Source organism: Aegilops tauschii, chromosome 6 (assembly GCF_002575655.3).
Source record: "Aegilops tauschii subsp. strangulata cultivar AL8/78 chromosome 6, Aet v6.0, whole genome shotgun sequence".
NCBI lineage: Eukaryota > Viridiplantae > Streptophyta > Magnoliopsida > Poales > Poaceae > Aegilops > Aegilops tauschii.
Genome location: NC_053040.3, coordinates 392,239,510 through 392,253,796, shown reverse-complemented (window position 1 = coordinate 392,253,796; position 14,287 = coordinate 392,239,510).

Sequence of the window (14,287 nt, the reverse complement as noted above, 5' to 3'; positions counted from 1 at the left end):
ACGCTGATCTTGTGAGCTTCGAAGCAGAAAAGTGCCGTCAGTACCACTATCTCACTAGTTCCTTTGTGAGGAGGTTTGAATTTTCATCTTCACGCAATTCTCAAACTGTCCTATTTGATCTTTATGAAAATTCTTATACTATGGACTTAGAGGATTTTACCACTGCTTGCAAACTTCCACAATGGGGTAGTACTAGTGAACCTCGCAAATATGAATTTAGAGATTTTCTTGCTAGTATAACTGTGGGGGAATCTAGAGACATAGCACAAGCTACCATAGGGAGCATTCATTTTCCTGCTATACATTATTTTGCTCTCTTCATAGGTAGGTGCATAAATGGTAAGGATGAAGCATGTCACATGTGTATCCCTGACCTCAGTATTCTTAGGAGTGCTGTGTTAGGAGATAAACATTATAATTTGGGAGCCATTGTTGCACGTAGGTTGCATCATAATAGATTTAATGGAGATTTATTTGGTGGAATTTATGCAACCCGTATAGCTAATTTTCTTGGTGTAGCCATACGTGAGGATGATATTGAGTTACCTCCTGCTTATTTGGATTATGAGGCTATGGTTCATCATCATTTTGTTGAGAAGAACGATCAGTTCCTCCAGTACCGATTAATCTTTGACAGACGACACACCTATCACGTCGCTCTCCCTGCTTCTGCTTTCTTTTACATTCAGGCAAAAGGGAGATATTTTATAACCAGAGAGGAGGCGGAAGAGTATAAGAGGAGGGCTGAGATAGCTCGCCTCCAAGCTGCAGCACACGATGCAATGACCGCTGCATCTCAGTACGACCCCAACTACAACTTTGGATATCCGCTAGGCCATCCGTGGCAATAAAAGCCTAAGCTTGGTGGAGTACATATTTCTCACCGACATTACGTTCATGTTCACACACTCATTGCTAGTTGTCGGTGCTCATACCTTTTCACTGTAATATCCATGCTAGTTTACTTTCTTTTTCTTGCTTTCTTCTTGTGTGTTTGATAAATCTTAAGAAAACCAAAAAAATAGTTGTAGCTTTTAGCTAGTTTACCTTTCTTGCTGTAGTAGTAATAATTAAAAAGAAAACCCAAAAATATTTCCTGTTCTTCTTTTGCTTGTTGGGAGCTTTCCCGTGTAAATAGTTTTATTTCTTTTCTTTTCTTTGGGGGTCGATAGGAGAAGACCATGATTAAATTGTTGAAGTGGTTCTTATATGCATTATTATTGATTTAACCAAGAGCCCATATTGCCTTGTCTTCTCCTTTGAATTGAATGCCTGCAGATTCCAGCTTAGTCCAATGCACATGCACTATTATTATTATTCACATCGTTCGGTCGTGCAAGTGAAAGGCAATTATGACGATATATGATGGACTAATTGAGATGAGAGAAGCTGGTATGAACTTGACCTCTCTTGCTTTTGTAAATATGATTAGTTCATCGTTCCTGATTCAGCCTATTATGAATAAACATGTTTGCAATAACAATTAGAGATTATAGTTACTTATGCCATGCTTAATTAGCTATGAGTTATAATAGTTTACCTTGCGTGCCAACATGCTATTAAAATGGTTGTGATGTGGTATGATAGGGTGGTATCCTCCTTTGAATGATTCAAGTGACTTGACTTGGCACATGTTCACACATGTAGTTGAAACAAATCAACATAGCCTTCATGATATTTATGTTCATGGTGGATTATATCCTACTCATGCTTGCACTCAATGTTTATTAGTTTTAATGCATGTTCATGACTGTTGTCGCTCTCTAGTTGGTCGCTTCCCAGTCTTTTTCTAGCCTTCACTTGTACTAAGCGGGAATGCTGCTTGTGCATCCACTTCCATAAACCCCAAAGTTATTCCATATGAGTCCACCATACCTTCCTATATGTTGTATCTACCTGCCGTTCGAAGTAAATTTGTATGTGCCAAACTCTAAACCTTCAAATGAAATTCTATTTTGTATGCTCGAATAGCTCATGTATCAACTAGGGTCGTCCATATCTTCCATGCTAGGCGGGTTATTCAAGAGGAGTGGACTCCGCTCCTCACTCACGAGAAAATGGCTGGTCATCGGGATGCCCAGTCCCATGCTTTATGCAAATCAAATCAAAATAATTGCAAACAAAACTCCCCCGGGACTGTTGTTAGTTGGATGAACTCGTTGTTTCGAGCAAGCCATGGATTGATGCTTGTTGGTGGAGGGGGAGTATAAACTTTACCATTCTGTTTGGGAACCGCCTATAATGTGTGTAGCATGGAAGATATCGCCATCTCTCGGTTGTTATGTTGACAATGAAAGTATGCCGCGCAAAATATTATTTATCTCTATTTCAAACCGAGCTCTGGCACCTCTACAAATCCCTGCTTCCCTCTGCGAAGGGCCTATCTATTTACTTTTATGTTAAGTCATCACCCTCTTATTAAAAAGCACCAGCTGGAGAGCACCGCTGTCATTTGCATGCATTACTATTAATTTATATTCGGTATGACTGGATCTCTTTCACCATGAATTACAATGTTTAGTCAGTCCTTGATCTTTAAAGGTGCTCTGCATTTATGTTTTGCGGTCTCAGAAAGGGCTAGCGAGATACCATCTTGTTATATCATATCATGATTGTTTTGAGAAAGTGTTGTCATCCGAGATTTATTATTATTGCTCGCGAGCTGATTATGCCATTGATATGAGTAAACATGAGACCTAAGTGTTATTGTGAATATGGTTAGTTCATAATCTTTGCTGAAAACTTGAATGCTGGCTTTACATATTTACAACAACAAGAGCAAACAGAGTTTGTAAAAGTTTTTTCTTTATCACTTTCCGTTTATCAACTGAATTGCTTGAGGACAAGCAAAGGTTTAAGCTTGGGGGAGTTGATACGTCTCCGTCGTATCTACTTTTCCAAACACTTTGCCCTTGTTTTGGACTCTAACTTGCATGATTTGAATGGAACTAACCCGGACTGACGCTGTTTTCAGCAGAATTGCCATGGTGTTATTTATGTGCTGAAACAAAAGTTCTCGGAATGACCTGAAACTCCACGGGACTTATTTTTGGAAAATATTAAAAATATTGGCGAAAGAATCAAGGCGAGGGGGCCCACACCCTAGCCACGAGGGTGGGGGCGCGCCCCTGCCTCGTGGGCCCCCTGGTGCTCCACCGACCTCAACTCCAACTCCATATATTCGTGTTCGTGGAGAAAAAAATCAGAGAGAAATATTCATCGCGTTTTACGATACGGAGCCGCCGCCAATCCCTAAACTCTCTCGGGAGGGCTGATCTAGAGTCCGTTCGGGGCTCCGGAGAGGGGAATCCGTCGCCGTCGTCATCATCAACCATCCTCCATCACCAATTTCATGATGCTCACCGCTGTGCGTGAGTAATTCCATCGTAGGCTTGCTGGACGGTGATGGGTTGGATGAGATTTATCATGTAATCGAGTTAGCTTTGTTAGGGTTTGATCCCTAGTATCCACTATGTTCTGAGATTGATGTTGCTATGACTTTGCTATGCTTAATGCTTGTCACTAGGGCCCGAGTGCCATGATTTCAGATCTGAACCTATTATGTTTTCATGAATATATGTGAGTTCTTGATCCTATCTTGCAAGTCTATAGTCACCTACTATGTGTTATGATCCGGCAACCCCGAAGTGACAATAATCGGGACCAGTCCCGGTGATGACCGTAGTTTGAGGAGTTCATGTATTCACTATGTGTTAATGCTTTGGTCCGTTACTCTATTAAAAGGAGGCCTTAATATCCCTTAGTTTCCGCTAGGACCCCGCTGCCACGGGAGGGTAGGACAAAAGATGTCATGCAAGTTCTTTTCCATAAGCACGTATGACTATATTCGGAATACATGCCTACATTACATTGATGAATTGGAGCTAGTTCTGTGTCACCCTATGTTATGATTGTTACATGATGAACCGCATCCAGCATAATTCTCCATCACCGATCCAATGCCTACGAGCTTTTCACATATTGTTCTCCGCTTATTTACTTTCTGTTGCTACTGTTACAATCACTACAAAACCCAAAAATATTACTTTTACCACTGTTACCGTTACTTCCATATTACTTTGCTACTAAATACTTTGCTGCAGATACTAAGTTATCCAGGTGTGGTTGAATTGACAACTCAACTGCTAATACTTGATAATATTCTTTGGCTCCCCTTGTGTCGAATCAATAAATTTGGGTTGAATACTCTACCCTCGAAAACTGTTGCGATCCCCTATACTTGTGGGTTATCAAGCTCGTGGGTGTCGATGAGGTCGAGAGGGCTGGAGTTCCATCGGGGGCGCCACCGCCGGGAAAGGAGGGTTGTCTGCGCCCCATATTTGATTGGGAGGGGGGAGATGATGACTCTCAACATATCATCGGGCTGCTGATTAAGTCTAGGCCTGCTGGAGTTGCTTGCGGTTCTAGCTCGCCCCGCTTCTGCTTGTTGGCAGCCCCGTTCTCCACCTCCGGAGTCTCCTTGTCAGCGGCGCTTTCTGAAAGAAATGGGAGTACATGGAATATTTAGTTAAAACAGGGCAATAGAAAAGTGTATGGGTAACTAGAAGTTATTAGGTAGGAATATAGTAAGAAAAGGGAATAACAATTGGTTACTTAAATACTACACAATTCATTTGACGTTGCTGGGTAAGTCAACATATGCAGATAGTTGAAAAGAAAACTTACTTCGAACAAAGTCTGGACGTATGATTTTGTCGGGGAAGTTAGCATATATCTCATGACCAGACCCTTTTATGTGCAGTGCAATTTTAGTGCCAGCTTTCAGTACATAAAACTTTGCAATTTCATTCCAAAAGCCAGTGCCAAAATAGGAGTCACCACGTTCATCAAGTCTTACAGTAGCAACGATTGTAAATCCATGGTTTGTGTGCAGTATGATATTCGTGGAGCCTTGATCTATGTAAAGGGAAAAATTGTGCACTACATAATCTGTTGCATAGCGGGAAAACTTTGTTTTTGCCACTCTAGCTTTTGCCAATTTCGCTTATGCCACTCTAGAATTTGACATCTCATTTTTGCCACACTTGGCTTTTGACAATACATCACAAATGCCATTCCATGGCAAAAACGATAATTTTTCATTTCACTTTTGCCACTCTTAGCTTTTGACAATGTATCATAATTGCCACTCTGAAAATTTTGCTTTTGCCACGGAATGGCAAAAGTGATATATTGTCAAAAGCTAAGAGTGGCAAAAGTGAAATGTCAAATTCTAGAGTGGCATAAGCAAAGTTGGCAAAAACTAGAGTGGCAAAAACAAAGTTTTCCCGTTGCATAGCAAGGGATGTCCTGTAGAAAATGGTAGGATTGTTAAAGAAAATATGGTAACATGCAAATATGGGCCCAAATTGAAAGAACTGTACAACAGTTGAAATTGAAGGACAAAAATTTATAATTAAACAGATAGGGTAAACATGATGTCATGAAAAAATGAGAGTAATCGAAAGAATAATACATCATTAATTTGCCTAATATAGAAAGAAGAGGGGGAAATCCCCTTTGACGTATATGGTGCATGTGGCACCTTTTATCCAAATGTAGCAATATTTAGAATATGTTCAGGAAAGTAGGCCATGCCAATTGATTTAGGGTGAGATTGAACATACCGCGCGCGTCCTCAAGTTATCTGGTACGATGAGGTGGAATCTCTGGCGGCGGTCGCCAAGTCCTGAAGTGTCGGCGCACTGTACATTCTATGAATGAAAGAAAACCCTCAAATCAGCTCGAATAAAAATGAATTCACGGTGATTTCCGCCGGGTGATTAAAGGAGGCAGATGAACTGGGATAAGAGATGAGATAATATCTCGTTAAATTAGTTACCCTGTCGTCCATGAGAAAGAACCCTCAGTACAGCAGATTCCGCAACCGAGCGGAACTGGGTCGACCGCGAGCAGTGTCGAGAAAGTCGATGGCGATAGGCGGCGGCAAGCGGAAGTGGCGAAATGCGGTGGGCTTTGCCGGCAGCCTGGCGGCGGCGGCAGGCGTCGAGCTAAGTGTCTACCGCTGCAATAGGCGGTGCCATGGCATAGACGCGGAGGAGCTTGTGCAGGTGTGAATGGGGAACGTACCGGAGGGGCTGAGGGGGTGGCGGGTGGGGTGAGGGTTTTTGTGACGTGGGGATGGTGAGGGTTTTCTTTTTTCTTTTTTGAATTGGTTGGTGAGGGTTTTCTGTCCCACAAAGAATTTTGGGGGTGACGGTTTGCTAGAGCAAACCGTGTGTGATTGACGCAGCAGGCAAAATGAAAGTCATTGCACACGGTTCCAATTTTGGGAACCGTGTGTGATTGACGTACTACCTCCGTCCTGGTTTATTGGTCCCCCGTTGTAATTTTTACCAAAATTTGGCGAAATATTTAACATACTCAGACATAGATAATAAGCGTACACATACATAAGCATAGTTCAACCACAAGTACATAGTTCAACCGTCATTAAGCATACTCAAGCGTACATAGTTCGATCCATCCCACATCTCATCTCACATCCGGCCGGCACGATCCTAAAGCTTCTCCAGGTACTTGGCGTACGCGTCGTGCGCCACCCGGCGAGAATACTTCTGCTTGAAGGAGCCAATGACCCGTCCTCTTGCATGCGCTAGAACACTTAGATACGCGTCATGAATCTTGTGGTTGCAAAATGGGCATCCATAGCCGTCGTTCCAGGTCCTAATACGCCTGTTATGCATTCCCGCATAAAGCTCCCTCAGGATTCGCCTCTTGTACCTCCTCCGGGCATCTTCATCCTCGCTGTCCACATCGTCAGACAACACCTATACAAATAGTAAAACAAATTTGGCATCAAGTCACTGATTACATGCCATGAAGTAGGATTAGGAATTTATGGCTATTTATTTATACATATCCAGAGATTATGGTTCGATTTTTAAGCACAGTCGTCTATGTATAGACCAATCTTGAAGAAAATAATGGCACAAACATATGTAGGTCATTCCAAATCAATTGTCAAGTCCTGGCTAGGAATTATTAGCACAAACACTAACCCTAGTCGGATTACTAGCAGAAATCATTTGCACAGATGAAACAACTAATCACTTATCACTTGCACCATTCAAAAAATCAATACACTACATGGATCTAACGAAACTTACTCAGATTTCATGGATTGGTAGAACATAACCACAGGATTTCTATTCCAAAAAGGGGGAGGCAGGAGTAACTAGAGAAACCCTATGATCTATTTGACACATAAATGGGTATAGATGACTAACCAGCTATCCGTCGTCGTCGGAGTCGTCGCCGGAGTGGTCGTCGGAGTCATCGCCGGAGTGGTCGTCGGAGTCATCGCCGGAGTGGTCGTCGGAGTCGGTGTGGAACTCCGCCTCCAGCTGTGGAAGCTCGACGCCGTCAATGACGTCAGGGTGCAGCGATAACTCGCCGGCGGTGACGGCAACCTCTGTCTCCATCTCCACGCCGTGCTCCGGTGCCTTAGCAGCCCCGACATCGCCACTCCCTCCGATGGGGCGCTTCGGCGGCATCCTCATACACTGACGGCTTTGAGGACTGAGAGCGGCGTCGAGGATGCAAGTGGAGAGAGAGGATTGTGTGTGCGTAGCCAGGATGGGGGGTGCAGCCGCTCGGGCGCACCATTAAGATGGAGTAGTGGGAGTTGTGGGAGAGAGGCGGGTGGCGGTCAAACCGATGACTCGCCTCCCGGTGAGCCTGCGCACCGGACTGCTGGCATGCCTACCAAAGTTTCACACAGCTACTCACACGCCTCCCGATGACACTGCACAGCGAGCACGCCTCCGTCAATTCACACACCTGCACGCACGCCTCCCCGTCTGCCTGCGCGGCGGACTGCTCACATGTGTCCCGTCAACTCACGCCTGCTCGCACGCCACACGGGTCGCGCGATGGCACGTATATTGTTCTTCTATTTGGATGATTAATGCTGCCACTTTATTGCTTAACCGAAGCATGGCACGTATCCATTGTTGGTCTAACGCTCACGGTTCGAATAAATAATCCGTTTGGGATATTGGTTCCCAATTATTAATAATCTCCCGTCTGTAATTAGATAAAGATTACATCAAAACTGGTCTCAAATTTGACAAAAAAAGTTCAATGCCACTTTGTATTGGTGTCCATACGACAACGCGATAAGTTTCATGAACTTCAAATAAGTTTTGGATGTACTAGAATTTAAAAATCAAGATTCTCAATGTTTGAAATTTGTTGCACGGGGAGTAAACATGAACCCAGTGAGACACATGTGTTTTTGCAATCCATTTAGGTGCACTGTCATGTGTGCATGTAGCACAAATTTGATTTTTGCATATTATACCCATAGAAGATCAATCAATCAATGTACTAAAACGTCTTAATGATCTCTGTGATTTTTTTGAAATTAAAACGTCCCTCCTTTGGTAACATGTATGTTCACCGCGGGATAATTAATTTAACATGCATCGTAGTTGCGGTGGATTCGCGGTGTGTGTGTGTGGGTGTGTGCGTCTGGGGGTGGCGGGTGGCTCACAGTACATTACGAGTTGTGAGCCACCATGTGGGTTGGCCGTTTTGTTAGGCAGGCCGGTGCCACATCAGAGTCGTGAAATTGTTATTTAAAACATTACACAACTCTTTCATACATAAATGTTTTGGCCACATGCAGTCAATGGTTGTCCTACACGACACTCAATACTCGGGTGTGACGCTTTCTGTGGGCCCGCGAGGTCGTCGTCCATCACTTTGCTGAACAGCCGGCAGTGAGGTTAATTTGACCAGCAAGGTAGAATCTTTTTTGTTTGTATTATGGTGGTATATAGTACGCGTTGAAGAGGTGGGAGGGGACTAGCATATATACTATACATACGCGTCCGTGAACAAGTACACCTCACTCAGTGTCGGGACTTTTTGGTTACCGAGGCACGTGCCACATCAAAATTGTGAAATTGGTTATTCAAACATCACACAACACCTTTTTGGGCCACATGCATATCCTAGCTAGGACACTCACGTGTGACGCTTCCATCTGTGGGCCCACGAGGCCATCGTCGATGCATGCATGCATCACTTTGACCTACATCGGGAGAGGTTAATTAAGTTCACCATCGATGAGGATTCTTTTGGGTTGTACATATATTACGGCAGGAGCATATAGTATGCGGTGAAGAGGGGGGAAGGGGACCATCATATGTAGTATGCTTGATATGAACCTCGCTCTGTGTGGGTGCATGGTTTACGGTTTTTGAGGCATGTGGCACATCAAAGTTGTGCATTTTGGGTATTCAACATATATATGTTCGGCCCACATGCAAAGCGGTGGTGGTTGTCCTCTCGCACCCACTTAAGCGGTTATCAGCGATATCGATGCTTTCCATCTGTGGGCCCGCTTGGTCCATCACTACTTTTTGCCTGACAACAAGAGAGGTTAATTTGACTTAGGAGGGGATTATTATTTTTGCTCTAGGATGACATGTATGATACAGTTTGAGCACACACACATGCATGTGTACGCATGAATCTCTCCCATCGAGTCGAAGTGGCTAGTACGACGACACATCATGAACCGATCTCGCTCTGTGTGGGGAGCTGGTGTATGATTTTTGACACACGCGCCACATCAATTTTGCGTATTCAAACATGCATGCACGCATCACCTCCATACATATGCATGTAGTGGTTGCCTTCGAACGATACACTCCCTCGCGTGGTTATCAGCGACAAGCCTATATATTCGTGGGTCCGCGTGGACATCCATGATCACCTTGACCAACAACAAGATAGGTTACCATGGCGGATTCTTCATTTGGTTTGTGTTATCGTAGTATAGGTCATGGTGAGATTTGGACCTAATTAAGTTTGAGCGCATATACTATGCACGCATGCATGAATCCCCATCGTTGGCTTGAAGTGTGGTGTAACATACATATGCATCGTCAACCTAACCCTCACTCAGTGTGGGGATTTCTAGTTCGAAATCACGGTGCCACATCAAAGTTGTTCCATTGTTACTCAAAAACACACCTCTCCGTACATATGTTTGGGCCACACGCATGCAGTGGTTGTCTTCGGGGACTAGCTACTTGCGTGATTATTGGTGATCTAGCGCATCTCCGGGGTCACATGGATGACTATCACTTTGACCAACAACAAGATAGAGGTTGTACGACCAAGGTGGATTATTCTTGGTCCGTTTTACGATCCATCTTGGTGAGATATATGCCTCTCTGGCCCGCCGGCTGACATTGTGTGTGTGTGAAGGGGGGGGGGTTGCTACTTCGCACTTTGCTAGGTGAACCTCGGTTGGGGGGTGGGCATGCATTCATAGCTTAGGATTCCCTTCATGGAGACACGAGGGGGGGTGGGGGGCTGCTAGCTACTTCGCACTTTGCTAGGTGAACCTCGGTTGGGGGGGAGGGGGCATGCATTCATAGCTTAGGATTCCCTTCATGCCGACACGAGGGGGGCTGCTAGCTACTTCGCACTTTGCTAGGTGAACCTCGGTTGGGGGAGGGGCATGCATTCATAGCTTAGGATTCCCTTCATGCCGACACGAGGGAGGGGTGGCTGCTAGCTACTTTGCACTTTGCTAGGCTGAACCTCGGCTGGGGGGGGGGGAGGGCATGCATTCATAGCTTAGGATTCCCATCGTGCCGACACGAGGGAGGGGGGCTGCTAGCTACTTCGCACTTTGCTAGGTGAACCTCGGTTGGGGGGCATGCATTCATAGCTTAGGAATCCCTTCGTGCCGACACGAGGGAGGGGGGCTGCTAGCTCCTTCGCACTTCGCTAGGTGAACCTCGGTTGGGGGCATGCATTCATAGCTTAGGATTCCCTTCGTGCCGACACGAGGGAGGGGGGCTGCTAGCTACTTCGCACTTTGCTAGGGTGAACCTCGGTTGGGGGGCATGCATTCATAGCTTAGGATTCCCTTCGTTCCGACACGAGGGAGGGGGGCTGCTAGCTACTTCGCACTTTGCTAGGGTGAAACTCAGTTGGGGGGGCATGCATTCATAGCTTAGGATTCCCTTCGTGCCGACACGAGGGAGGGGGGCTGCTATGTTCTCTCGTACGTACGCGCGTGTGTGTGGCACCCCGGCTCAGAGCGACCGGTTTACCATGTATTGCCAGCCCAGAGACCATGTCTTCTAGCAACACACAACATCTTGGTACAGAAAACAACCGCTTTATTGATGCTAGCAGGTCATAGTTTACATTACAACAGGTGTCGAGGCCAAGCGGCACACACGGTGCGGCTGCACAATATGTACATTATTTAGTGAACATAAAGGGGCCTCGATCAAAACTATGCGGCAGCGGAACAACGTCGTAGCGGAAACTCCATAGCACAGGGACACCGATGTGGACACGATCTAGACTCGAGCAGCACTCCTTTCCAACGAGACTTTCCTGAAATCTGGCATGACACGCCAGGTTAGTACATGGAATGTACTTGCAAGCTCACAACAGGCATAATCATAATGACAATCAATATTATGATAATTAACCAATTAAAAATGCAATAATGCTATGATCATGCTCTTGCGATAAAAGTCCCTCGGGACTAGCTTACCAACCGTGATCGTTCTTGGATCACAAACGTACCACCATCGTGGTCTTGACTAGAAGTATCTCATGATCATTACGGTGATCACAACCACGACCAATACTTGGTCTCGAACATCCCGATGGCCTTCCACCATCATCAAAAGTGCAAAGTTCATAACTTAGTGTGCAAAACTTATTAAACGTTGACCCATGGTGTGACCTACTACGAGCGTGTCCGTAACCGTGGACTCGGCTATCGATTGATTATTACACTCTGTAGAGGTAGCACACTGTGCCCACACCACGGAACCCATGGCCTCGCACTCCCATTCGGGTGGACCAATGGCATTCCGAAGAAACCCCTCCATTGCCATGGCACTCTCCCGTCCACTCCGACACAATCCCCACTGGGCTTGTCCTGGGTGGCCCCGTGTCTACCAAAGCACAACGACCACCATCGTGGCCAAAACGATCCCACAAGGGGACCCGGTACCATAATCTCAACAACGGGCACACAAGGTTATGTCTGTTTACTGGGCCAGGGTAAGCAAGCCCATAACCTTCCCTAGTTGGACGCACCGACCAGAGGCATGACAACGGACCGAATCAAGGCCCCCCATAAGGAAAATGTGGTTGCACTGGGAAAAACTCGATTCAGTGGCACCATGACCCGGCCAACGATATATTCAAGGTGAATTATATTCAGGTTCAACTTAAAGTAAAAATAACCGGTGTCATAGTATGCCATGAAATGCAACACTGACATATGCATCACATATTAACGGAAACGACTGAGTCAACCATATTCACACTAAGCATAATCATCAACAACTTATGCCACTTTTCTAGTTAGGATAAAACTTACTTTAAACAGAATATTTTCTAGCAAATTTTTATTATTTTGCCCATGCAAGAAAATAACTTTAAGTAATTACTCATATGCATAACAATATTCTTCTACCATCACCACAAATAAATCCTAGTTTCTTCACCAACTAAGTTAGTTTCAAACCTTCTGTAACTCAAGCATATTAACTAAAACAAGCATTTAACAGAATATAAATAACATAATAGTTATTTCAAATGCATGGATTAAATCTTTCATTCAAGTAAGAAAATCATTAATATTGAAATGGCACCATGAAAATGTTGCTGTGGCTTGCCTTAGTGCAGATGAGGTTCACAAGCCTTCTGGTTATCCCCAAGACAAGCCTCACCCTCTGAAAATAATTTTAAACACAAGAAGAAAATATCAAGAACCCTTCTGAAAATCACCAGAAATTCTAGACAGCACAGAAAAATCTCATCTTTGGTGAGCTACTAGATTTCTTTGCAAAGAACGCAATGCAAAAAGAATCAATTCATTTGGACTTATGGTTGAAGAGATATAGTTGTTTGAATCTCTCTATAAATTAAATCAATTTGAATTTAAATAAAACAAACTGAGGGGGGTGATGTCGAAGGCGTCAAGCCCCGGGGCGCCACCACTCGTACCGCTTCGCGTGCGTACATAGTGGCTGACTAGTGGGCCCCGCTAGTCAGGCGAGGGGGAGAGGGAGGACGAAACAGAGGGGGTCGCAGCTTCGCCGGAGCTCTCACCGGCGACGAGGGCTCCTTAGCCCAAACGAGAGGAAGGGATCGTGAGAGGGGATGGAGGCGCACCTGCCCGTACCCGTAGCGTGGCTGGGGGTGGTCGGACAGCGTCGGAATCGACCTCGCAAGCGGAGGCAGAGAGCGGTGGTCGCCGGAGACGAGGACGACGGCGAACAGAGGCAACTCCAGGGGCTCCAAGAGGTTGGAACGGCTTCACCGAAGAGTGGCGGAGGCTCCGGAAGGGTCGCCCAGGCCTGGGAGGGGCTGGAGCTACCGCGACGACCCGAGGGGATCGCCGGCGAGCTCGAGCTCGGGGACGGCGGCCCGCGGCCTGCCCGGCCGGGCTACGGCTATCTACGAGTTTGTGGAGTGTGTGGGAGAGGTGGATGGTGCTCGAGGAGGCTGGGGTGGCTCCATTTATAGGCGAGCCGAGAGGGGGGTTCGAGGCTCCGCCGTTGACACCTGGACACGGCGCCCGGCGACGAGCGGCGTCAGTGAGAGGGGGAGAAGGCGACGCAACTCACGCGGGGACTGTGGGCGAACGGAGACGAGCACAGGATCGAGAGGAAGGCGATGAGCACAGTGCGCACCGCACTGTTACGTTGGCCGGACCGCGCCCGTGCTCGCTGCGGCGAGCTCCGGCATTGGCGAGTGCCAGGGGGAGTTAAGGGAGTTGAGACGAAGATGGTGGCGAAGTTTGGCGCGCTACGGCAGGCGGGGAAGCGAGCATGCGCGAAACAGAGCGTGCGGCGGCACTCAGAGCGCGTCGACACACATGCTGGCATCATGGACACGCGTGGTCACCGCGTGAACTCTTCCCTCAGGCCGACCAACATCCAAAGATCATGCCTGGCTTGTTGTTTGTGGTAGTTTTGAAGATTACCACGCTTTGGTTTGGTTCCAGGTGCAGTAGAAAAGATTTTACAGGCTTGGTATGTTTCTGATCAGTAACTTTGAGAGGTTACTGAGGTCAAATGGCTGGGAGTTGGAGGCTGTGCTTTGGAGGCTAGCAATCATTTACTAAGGTGATGATGCACAAGAGAAATCAGGCACAATGGAACAACTAAAATGGTAGTTGCTGTAGAAACCACCATTTTTGTCCAGAACAGAAAATAATTTTTGTAGCAAAAATATTTCAAAAAGTGATGCAACATTTTTGCTC